Raw genomic sequence first — 11,743 nt, 5'->3', positions numbered from 1 at the left:
CCCTAACCATAGAAATGACTCTGAAAGAAATTCATTATGGGACTCATGCTTAACAAATAATATTGAAAACTTAAATTATAATAAGAAATTAAATAATTTATTTTTGATACTATACACTTTTAGTATTGATAATTACTGTTACTAATAATAACAGTTTTTATTTTGTTTTTGTTTCTGAAAACTTTTTAACTTCATATATTTTTCAAAATTTTTATAGAAATAAAGTGTTTAAAATTATATCAAAGTATTATTATTTAAGGGGTATATTTTTTATGTACATTTACCAAGGCGTTGCGATAAAAAATGTATATTTCGAAGCCATTACGAATAGTGTACAACGATTCACCGAAATTAAAGGCAGGTGTCAAATTTTATCATGGCATTAGAGACAAACTTGTGGTTCAGCAAAATACTTACTACTTCTATAAATGAAATTCTACGACGCAAAATTTTGTTCTATAATAATGTTACAATTCCTACATCTAAAAATCATCTGTGAGCCAAACGTTACTTAACATTCCGTAATATGGTGCATTTACTTTACATCTTCGTGATAAATGTCTATGATACAGAAGTATATGTTTGTCCAGTGATCTGTATATTTTATTTGTTTCGTTCTCTGATAATTTTCAGCCAATTTGAATGATTCAAAAAACAGAATGATTAGTTTTTGGACAAGGCAGATCCAGCCGTTTCGAAGATACGGGGCGAAAAGTGCCAAAAACGGTAGTTTAGTTTTTGGGAGAACGGAGCGTCTGATTTTAATAATTCAAAAAACATTTGACAACTTGTGTTGACAAAATGAATAACTGGTTGAATTTTTACAAATACAGGTCTAGCGGATTCAGAGATCGAGTAAAAAACGTAACTAGTTGTTATTGATATTTTGCCTTGAGGCAAGTTTTCGATATGTGAAAATAATCGACTTAATCAATAAAAAATAAATTAATTTATGAGTGATTAAAAGAATCCCCAGTGGATTCATTACACCAAATTGAAAACGAACAAACACGTTAACTAGGAGTATTTTCTAAAGGCAAATTTTCAAAAATCAACAATTGTTATGATTGAACCAGTTTTCATAGGACTTCAATGGTTTAGTATATTCATTAAGACCAAGTACTCTATCGTTATACCAAGTAAATCCTCTAATTTTAACAAACGTCGAAAAAACTATTCATTTTCTCAAACTTTGATAAATTTTTAAAATTAAACTACTTGTCGCAATGCCGTAACATTTTAGTAAGTTCTGTAAGACCATGATATATATCGCCAAAAAAAGTTCCATATAAATCGGCTTAAATTATTTTTTCAACAGTTAATTACAAGAAAATGGCTCGGTAGATTTTCACCTAAAACTAATCAGTATCATTTCCAAGTAATATATTTCGAACAGTTTTTGATTTTTTAAAATCGATTCGGCAGTATGAGCTTAAATGTAAACGAAAAGTTTCACACTTTTTTCCAAATAACAAAGAAACGGCTCGGCCGATCGTCGCACAAAACCGAGAAACGATAATCCTCATCGAGATACATCAAATGACTTTTAAATTTCTGAAATCGGTTCAGGCGTTTTTGAGCAATCTTCGATGAAAGGTCAAATTTTGAGAAACGCAAAAAAGATACTAATTTTGGCAAACTTTGACGAATTTTCAAAATTAAACGACTTGTCGTAGGGCCGTAATATTTTATTATGATCTATAAGACTGTGGTATCTACCGTCAAAAAAAATCATAAAAATCGTCGACATTTTTTTTTAACACTTTATTACAAGAAAACGGCCCGGCCGAGCTTTACCAAAAACTAATCAGCAGGATTCCCGACCAATATCTTTCGAACGGTTTTTTAATTTTCAAAATCAATTCAGAATTGCGGGCTAAAACGTGGACAAATTTTTTTTCACTTTTCTGCTATTTATAAAGAAACGGCTTAGCCGATCGTTGCACAAAACTGATAAACGCTAGTCCTCATCGAGATACATCGAATGGCTTTTGAGAAGCCATATTTGAGAAAAAAAAATTGTTCCAAAAAAGTAAAAAAATACTCAAAATGGTTAAAAATCAAATTCCTCAAAGTTCTAAAGAAAATATTGTTAGGTACGGGAAGCTCCAGCATTAAGGCACGATGCCATACACCACTAATTTAAATTTTCGATTCATTTTGGCTAAAACGTATCTGCTAATTGTAAAGAAAGATTGATCCCCGCGAAAAGCTATTCAACTCTGGTCCTTTTCGAGTTTCACATAACATATAACCCACATACACACATACTTTTTCAATTTTGAACCCAAACGATTCAGAATGGTCGAAGGTCAAGAAAACATAAATTATTAATTCGAATTTTCACTCATGAATCTACCGTCAAATATTTTTATTATCATTCACTATATATGAACACAGGTAAATAAGCAAAGAATTCACTTCTTCGCAGTTTGGAAGCCTTTCGAGTTTCGACTCTTCTTCCGATTAACAACGACTTCGACCGACCTCTACCGACTCGTCCACTTGTTGCAAGCATGTAGCCGGACGTCATTTTCCACGCAGTTGAGTGTTGTGAGTCGCGTTGACGTGAGAGTTGTACGCTGCCATCTTAAAATTAATTTTTTTTTTGACATGTTATAATAGTTTAAAATCGTATGCAAACAGTTTTCAGAACAGTCTATGTGCTGTTGTGTTAGAATTGGAATTTTTTAGTGTTTATTTGTATAAATAAATTTAAGGTAAGTTATTCTTTGTAAATCACCATTTTTGTTGTTCTTTTTTTGTAAAATATTTATAGAATTAGAATATAGAATAAAAATTTCATACATTAAATGAAAATAATTTTGGATTTGAAATGTTTTCACAGCAGTCTCAAATGTATTTTTCAAAATGATTCTTAAACATACACAAGGATTAATTTTAATCAGAAAAATATAAATATGAATACTTTCAATAGCGAATTTTTTTTAATTTATTGAATTTTTATTGTATGGATAAAGAAAATTTCGTTTCGACTCTATATATACATTTAATAGAGCTTCTGCGCAAAACAATTATTTTTAACATAGTTAAAGCTTTATCAATCAAGCAATTCATGTTTTGATTCATTAATATATTATTCTGATTTGTTAATGTTGTAGCACTTCCGCGTCTAAAAATGCATCAGTTCAAAATTAATACAAAAACCCTAGGTGTGACTTTTTGCCTTACTTTTGACACGGCGCCTTACTCCAAACTCTAATGAATTTTTATAATTAAACCACATTTCATAGGTCTATGATATTTTAGATTAGTCGTTGAGATCATGAATTCAATTATAATACAAATCAAAATACATAATTGAACTTATTTTTCTTAGCATTTAATTACGGAGAATTAAGCCGGAGGTCTTTATCAAAAACTAATTAGCGCTATTGCCAACTGATATTTTTCTTCAGGATTCTAAATTTACAAAATCGGTTCAATATTTTTTGCGAAACCGCAGATGAAAATTTTTGGCCTTATTTGCTATATATAAAGGAAAGACAGGGACGATTGAGTTTGACTTTTACATTTTTGAATCGGTGTTGCTGTTTTTGAGAAAATTTGATGAAAGGTTAAATTTTAGCTCAGATACTCAATATATAGGTATTTATTCAATTTTGGTGTCAAATGATTTAAAATAACTTGAAACGCCGATAAAACATAAAATTAGCAAATCGGATTTTCAGGCAAAAACATAAACTTCATGACGTTAATATATTAAGTTAAAGTTTAATATTAAGTATTATTATTAACTCACGAAAATTATCCATTCAAAAAAAGGTGTTCATCTTAATTATTGAGTCAGGAAAAATGATTAAGTAAACAAGTATGAAATGTGCATATTTAATACAGAAATCACTAACAACACTTTAAAATTGGGAAAAAAGATTTTTTATTGTTACATATTATGAGGATTTTTAAATATACATTTTTTAACAAATTATTTCTTAAGATATTTAATTTCTAGATTACTAATTTATTATTTTAAGTTTACTAATTATTGATTCAATTTAAAATGATAAAGGAATATTTTTCCCAGTCGTTTGATCGCATATTGAGTTGTTTTATATAAATTTTTTTTTTAGTAACTGTGGTAATTAAGCATATTAAGTACCGAAGAAAATATGAAAAAATGTATGAACGGTTTGATGTCTATTACTTACTAAGTTGATAGTAACCGGGATTCGATCCGAGTACCTTTTATATGCGAGTCGAGTGTATATATATATATATATATATATATATATATATATATATATTATTTTGATGAGTTATTTAGAATCGGGCAGTAACACCAAGAAAAAAAAACTAAAGTAGTTTTGAAAATACTTTATTTATCCATACGTTTTGGTCTTCATCGAGACCGTCATTCAGTGGAAAAAAGAAATTAATTATACAAAAATACACTACACTAGTATTATAGTAACTGTATAATTAATTTCTTTTTTCCACTGAATGACGGTCTCGATGAAGACCGAAACGTATGGATAAATAAAGTATTTTCAAAACTACTTTAGTTTTTTTTACTTGGTGTTACTGCCCGATTCTAAATAACTCATCAAAATATATATCAACACCAAACTCACATATTTCAAAATATATATATTATATATATATAATGGGTAGCACTGCCCTAGGGCAAGTCTGTGAACTGAGTTGAACTCCAACTCGATTCAGGGAAGAAGTAGTGTGAGAGTTTTTCCCATTTCCATTTCACACCGCAGTGCCTGAGATGGGCTCATTTTCAATTGGAAACATATTTTTGATCTATATTTTCAAGTGATAATGGACATCGCGCTGTCCGATGTCAGATTGCCACAGTGGAGGCTCGAACTTTATATATATATATATATATATATATATATATATATATATATATATGCAGAATAATAGTGTGAGAGATTTCACATTGCTATTTCACACCGCAGTGCCCGCAATTTTCATCTGAAAACATATGTTTGATCTACATTTGCAAGTGAAATAAGTCTGCATAATATCATCCAAAGCGGGTGTTTGAGCCCACGACCCTGTCCACGCAAGGCAGTACGCTTAACCGTTACGCCATGGAAAACCTACACATACCTATATTTCGTACCTCTTTCCATCGGAAAGTAGCATCATAACATCAAAAATTGCATTGTATTCATATAAATCGAGTGTTTTTCCGCCTGGACATTGTATCGTAAATTGTTGTTACACACGTACGTGCCGGGACAATTGGTACGTTGTGCTATAATATTACGCGCATATGATTTCAAGGCCGCACTTGTTCTGACATTCCTACATTCAATTTCTGTATAGAAATCGGCTTCCGAATATCGATTACTAGAAAATATTATAGTGAGGTTATCAACTATATACTGCTTGAAGAAAATAATATAAGCATTGTATTGGTTTTACTCGAATTCATAATAATTTAAGTCGGACAACTGTTGTGCTAATATTATGAATATAGAGTTCTTTATTATTATAACATGCACAACTTTCATTGTAGTAATAACTATATTTTGATGTAAAATCGAACAAATTATAAACTATTGCGCTAAGAGCTATCTTTTTAATGATCGTTTCAAGCAGGAGAATATTTTAGTTTAATGAATTTAAAAGCTATGGATAATCTGATAACGTTTTCGAAGTGTATGAAGTTTTTTCGTCTCTTAAAGATCTTGGTGACTCAATTTGTACTTTATATATCAGTTAATATTATCACATCATTTTTTTTAATTCTAAAGAGTAATTCTGTTGTTTTTATTACCCAGTTATGAACTCAGTTATAAAATATACATTATGCCAGTTACATTATTTAATTGAATAACCGAGATTAATTATTATTCTATTTTCATCGTGTAAATGATATGTGTTACTCCATATTTTATTCATATTATTTATTTTATGTAACGTATATAAAATATATTTAAAATTTCAGTTGAATAAAAATTTATAAAACCTTGATTAACTGTCATTTTACTATATTTCAATATGCTTAATAATAATTGCGACTTAAAGCTTTTCATATTAAACCCTTACGTAAAATTACTGTAGCATCTGGATTTCGACAGGTGCATGTAGTCGGACATTAAGTTTAAATTAATCTGAAACAGAATTTTAAAATGAGAAAACTAATTGCTTTATTTTAGTTCGAAAGGGTCTATTTTCGAATAATAAATTAAGTATTACTATTGAGTTGATACAGTTCACAGACGTGCAAGCGAATTTTAAATTTGACTATCATGTTGATAATCTCATAAACCTGATAAATGACCTTGCCGTTCATCATTATCTAAAGTTGGAGTCTCACGATGTCTAATTACATGTTTTCGGCTCTATTTTATCGTTGCAAGTCATAAGTATAATTTGGCAGGTTACATATCTACTTATTATAATATAGAATAGTATAAAATTAAATAATTTTTGTGTCTTATGTCATTCGAATTTTGATAGAAATTCATCATATTTATTAACTGATTTGGATTATTTATTTACATAAACGCCAATCGGCGAATTTATAAAATAGGGTGTCTCAGACGTCCCAGACTTTCACGTCAAGCCGAAACAGGGTGATAGTATTGACCTTAACTGTCATAAAAAAAATTATTTCACCTAGTTTGGAAATTATGAGCTTTCAAGTACAACTTAGAGCTTTAGTCAAATTATGAACATTTTTTGATTATTGTGGTTCAAAAACGGCTGTATCAATTTCCCAAATTTAAGTCAAGAAATAAACTCGATATGGAGATTAGGTTTGCGAGATGATCGGCCAGACAATTTCTTTGGAATTAGCAAAAAACAGCTTTTTTGAAACAGTTTTCTCAAATATCTTGCTATATCAAGATTATGGATTTGTGCATTGTTCACATAAATTAATTAATAATTATCTAAATAGATTATTTTAATCTGTATCACCTAAAAAACAGCCTACAAAACTTCTCTAGTCGTGTAAAAATGTTAAAATTAATTTAAATTTAAATTTAAATTAATTAATTTATGATTAAATTTCAAGAGCACCGTATATAATAAACGTAATCGTGCCAGTATTATCTTATAGTAGATGATTGATAGTTTGCAAAAATAATTCATTAAAGCAAAAGGGTTTAGAATTCTTTATTAAATGATGTTATGTACGAATTAACAAAAAAGGTGAATATTTTTTTTTAAATAATATTAAATCGTTCTTTATTAAGTTTCTTATGTGCCTGTTTAATTTTGTCTTTGCATATTAATTTGGTAATTATGCGTGACGTAAAGCTATATATTATGATGCAAGTTGATGATGATTCCGTTTGATAGATGATTGCTCCATTTTTTTTTATTTAACGAAGAGTTTATTGAAAACAATTTGAACGATAGTGAAAACCGGGCATAATCGCTTACATTACCAGTTAATTGAATTATTCGAAGACAAGCTCATTTACAAATGATCAAAGTTCAATGCTATCGTGAATTTGTGTAATAGTCAATTAGGTCTAGTAGCGCCAAATCATTGTTATTTCATGCATTGTTCAAATCATGCGTGATTTTTTATAACTGATATTTTAATAATGAAAAATACTTTATTAATTTTAATAAAAACAACCCAAATTAAATATTTATACATGAATATCAAATATACGCCTATATTCTTTTTTGTTTCTAAGCTTAAACTTGTTTTTTTTTTAATTTATTACAACTGTTAAATAATTAACATCTAGCAATAATGATAAATAATAACATAAATTTAAATAAATAAGAGTGCAAAGGATAGAATTTACATTAAAATAATATCCGTAGTATGATGATTTAATATAAAATAAAAGCAAATAATAATAAAAATAAAATTAATAACTAATGTAAATAAAATTTCTGAATAATAAAATAATACTAGAAAAACAATAAAATATAACAAAATAACAATATCAGAAATAATAAGATAATAATAATAAGATAGTAATAATAATAATAATAATAATGTTAGCGTTTACAAATGGCTATTTATGAGATCATTGGGAATAAGCTTAAACTTAACGTTAGAGAAATGATGGTTTGACTAATTGACATGGTGAAATTGGTTTTAATGATGAGCAATCGACTTGTATTTGTATTTGAAGATTTCCATGAGAAAATTAAGGTTTTATCCTACCGTACGATTATAGTTTTAAGTTATAACAGGTTCTAGAGATTGATATAGATAATAATAAAATGTTTAAAAATTACCAGCTTTTAAGTGCAACCTAGAGCTTTGGTGAAATTATGACAAATTTTTTTGCTATTGTGGTTAATTTTTACTAATTTTGTTCATTTAAACTTTGGAACCATAATCGTGAATATTTCTAGGACCACAATCAAAAACAATAACACAATTACCCCAATTTTTCAAGAAGTAAGACTTTTGTTGAACTATAAATTTAAAATTTCCAAAATCGGTCGACTTTGATAGGCTCTCATCTAAAACTAATGTACTAAAAAGTGGTTGACGCATTTAATCAGGATTGCAAAATAGTAAAATACTTGAATTTTTTAATATTGAATAATTTCGAGTAATAAAATAAAAACCTAAAAATTACATATTTTTAGCTAGTATATTTTACTCCCAATAAGATCCCTCCCTCACGTAATATTTTGTGATCTTCTGTCAAAGCCCTACCCTCTCTATAATATAATTTGTTGAACGTTACTATCACTTATAGTGGTTCGATTTGTTTTTGTGTAGAATGTTGATTAGTTTTGTGTTGAAGTGCAGAATTTTTATATTTAGGTTACTATTGATATTAAAATAAGTTAATATAATTTATATTTTTTTTCAGAATTTTTGATTATCCTAGTACAATTCGATACTTCCGCGCTCTGGTTCAAGTACATTTGACTAAATAATTGCTTGACCTTCATTGCAATTGAACAACCGACCGCTTTGAATTAAATAATAATTGGAGTCTGTTTTTGACTGAAATTATCAGCTGTAAAATATATTTTAAATTTCTATGAGACGACTCAACTTGTGTCATTGGTTAATTGAATCATTTTACCTTTCGACTTGTTAGCCCTGTGGAACCTGTCCGTATCGCCTTGACTCATTTTGTTCAAATTACACATTATACTCGTTATTTCTTGGATTCCATTTTTTATGTTTTTATTTATTAAAATAGTAGGTTGTTTGATAATTTTGATCTGCGACTATGAGATATATGCATGTGCATTGTTATATATATCTGCCGAATTCGACTACTTGTTCTTATTTTTTTATCATATTCTGTTTATATTTTTAATTTGATTTTTGTATTTCTTCACCGAAAAAATTGTATATTCAAATAGTATGTATTTGAAATGTGATGCTCATAAGTGAGATTTATGCAACACATCCATACTTAATGAAATACTTTACTTGATTATTTTTAACGTTCTATTCTATAGCCGAATAAAACGTGTTAACTTTTCGTAAAATAATTGTTTCATTGATATTGCAAAAAATGATTATTCTAAATTTAATATAGGATTTATATAAGATCATCCTTTCATTTTGTAATACTGTAGATAATTTATGCAAATAATTCCTTAGGAGCAGCCTCGTTTTGACTAAAAGCAAAGCCCATTTGTTTTTGATAAAGACTGATCAATTTCGATTTTTGGACGATTACAATAACTTACCTAACAGCTATTTTTCTAATTTCTAATTTTATTCAGTAAAAATATACTTTTGTATGTATGCTCTGTACTTTTTCTATGCAGTATTTTCAAATTCCGGTATTACTTGTTAATCAATATTATTTAGCTGTTATTTTTTTATAAAGCGGACAGTTTGATCGATTTGCCTTTAAGGTACAATGATATAAACTTTTTATTATTTGTTGATACAACTTTCAGTTATAATGAACAATCAAATAAAATATAATTAATGTAATCTGAAAACGAATTGAGAGAAACTTTGAATGTATTGTTGTATACCCTTATATTTTATTCTTAGATTTAGCTTAAATCTACGTGTTTGGCATGTATGTTTTCGCTTACATCAGCAACTCTTTTGCATGGATTGAGGAGTTTTTATTCTACGCAACAATGACATTGAAGTCGTATGTATGCATTTTGATTAAAATGCTTAAAAGTTAATCAATATTGTTTTGTTATATGTAAACATTTTAATGGTCATTTATTGAATGTTTTTCTTGTATGTCTAATATTTAATAAATCGAGCGGTGATGACATTAAACATTGGCGTCACACGTGGAATGGAAAAACCAACTTTTGTGGTATTGTGATATAATAATAAATAAAATTTAATTTATTAGGTAAATCATGTGCGATTGTTTTAATAATATCTTGAGTTGCCCTAATGTATTATTGCTTATCATTATTGAATGAATAATGGATTATTTGCATTACAAACAGTTTGACTTTTATAAATATATGCACATAAATCGAATCTATGTAAAATATTATCCAAATATTGTTAGTAACGGTTTCAGCTTTATTTATTTAAAATTGTTTATGACATATATTTGAATAGTCAGGAAAACATTTTTAAAAAATGCCGGATATTGGAAATATATAAGTAGGCATGCGAATACATACCTCTTCTAATGACTTTCAGTTTTAATATAAATCTCGATCAGTTGGCGTAGTAAAAGTGTACTCAAAATTGAGTATAAGTCAAATTTCCACTCGGAAAACTGATAAATGATTTATATGAAATTTACCATCAATTAGATGACTTGATTAAATCATCTAATCGATAATTAAATGATAAGAAATCAAATGCATGCATTAATATTTTACGTATTTATAAAATTACTTAAAGTAGTGCAAATTGTTCTAAATTTATCTACTTTTTTAAGAAAATTACATCATTAAAATATTATCATGTTTGAAATAATTATAAATCTAGTTACTTTGGCATGATTTTGAAAATTATTAATTGAAGTTTACTCACACAGTTTTGTAATAATTTAGCCTCGGAATTTTTAAAGTTTATAATAAGTGGTAACTATTAAACATAGTTAACACGTCATTGCAAACCGGGTATATTTCTTTCAATTAAAACAAAATTAATAGCATTAATTGATATTAATGTACATATATAGATTTAAAATCAATGTTAAATTATGAATGAACGATATTATTATATTATGAATAATTAGATAAATTTGATATAGAAGTGGATTTTTTATATAATGTTACTAGTAGATATAGTTCGCTATAATCATAATTCAAAATATTTGATTTTCTAATTTTTTTCAATTACCGAAGTAAAAAATTCGCATTCGTAATAGGTTTTCAGTATTTATTCGCCATAATTTAAATAAAATAGACTCTGTCATATAATATTTGAAGGTTAATTTTTATTGAAACTATAATAAAATAAAATACAAAAAAATACCAATATATTGAAATAGATAGAATATGTGCATTATTTCAATTCTACAGAATTTGCATTAATATTAATACAATCATAAAATTAATGAATTAAATATAAACTAACTAAATTTTTGGGAAGGCAGGCCCAGTTGTTTTGGAGATCTAATGAAAAAAGTAAAAAAAACATTTGGCGATCAAAAATGATTATTAGACATACCCACATCAAATTATCAGATATTTTATAGAGTTTTCAATATTGTACAAATTTTGTTTACGTTTTTATGGGTTCCGTACGGCGTACCAATGTTTTAGACTGTGACGCGGAGCTTTCGATATTTTGTAACTAAAATAGTATAATAAATATATAACGCAACGCGATTGCTTTGAAAAAAAAATCATTTTTTTCGAAAAATTT

Source organism: Ctenocephalides felis, unplaced genomic scaffold, assembly GCF_003426905.1.
Source record: "Ctenocephalides felis isolate EL2017-DRISC unplaced genomic scaffold, ASM342690v1 CF-g0.4_SCAFFOLD_01886, whole genome shotgun sequence".
Lineage (NCBI taxonomy): Eukaryota > Metazoa > Arthropoda > Insecta > Siphonaptera > Pulicidae > Ctenocephalides > Ctenocephalides felis.
Note: the sequence above shows the minus strand (reverse complement) of the source record.